This window comes from Octodon degus, unplaced genomic scaffold, assembly GCF_000260255.1.
Source record: "Octodon degus isolate 3935 unplaced genomic scaffold, OctDeg1.0 scaffold01097, whole genome shotgun sequence".
Taxonomy (NCBI): Eukaryota; Metazoa; Chordata; class Mammalia; order Rodentia; family Octodontidae; genus Octodon; species Octodon degus.
This window is the reverse complement of record NW_004525673.1, coordinates 24433-25349: the sequence shown is the minus strand read 5'-3', so window position 1 is coordinate 25349 and position 917 is coordinate 24433.

Below are 917 nucleotides of genomic sequence, written 5' to 3'. Positions count from 1 at the left end.
AGATGTGGTATTTTTACACAATGGAGTATTATTCAGCTATTAAGAATGATAAATTCCAAGCCTTTATATAGAAGTGGATGCCACTTGAACATATACTCATAAGTGAAATAAACCAGACACACATGTGTAAATATCGTATAGTCTCGCTAGTATAAGTACTCAAAAGAAGAAGTACAAATAGAAAGATATAATACAAGTAAAAGGAAAGCAGGATCTCAAGGAATAAATAATCAAGAGAAGGAAAGGAGAAGAGCTAGGAAACATGACAATGTCAAGCCATACAGTTGTATGTAAAAGATGAGCAAGGCAAAGATCGTGAGAATCTTCAGAAGATTTTTTAATCTAGCAGTTAATTGGAAAGATTCTCACCCTGAGTAACTATATAAACTGATATCTGTGAACTAAGTTACTGCAATGCAGATGGTAATTTGTAATAGTAGTTTCATGTTGGGAGTGCCTGTCATTCTGGCGTTCTGAATATGGGCTGCTTGTCATGACATGCCAGTTGTTGCTATGATGTCTCTCGGGTAAGTGGATGTTCAAGAAGAAGCGGGTGGCGAAGGAAAGCAAGAGACAGGAAAAGGAATAATGTGGGACTGTCCTGCTTCAAAGTTGTATGTGGTGAGATTTTTGGACTTATGTGCAAACATGAGAAGTATATAATTCTTTATCCTATTTTTAAAATATAATCTAATTTTTGAATGTTTTCTTTATCATATTATGTAGGGACTTAAAGTTCAACATATCAATACTTGATGAAAAATACCTGTTCCTTATTATGCCTAAGATGTTTGATATACAGACAGATAGTGAGGTTAAGCTTAGTAGCCTAAGTCGTTCGATAATAACAATAAGCCTGTCTTTTGGATGGTTAACAACCTAAGTTTGCAGACAAAAATTAGAGAAAAAGGAGGGCT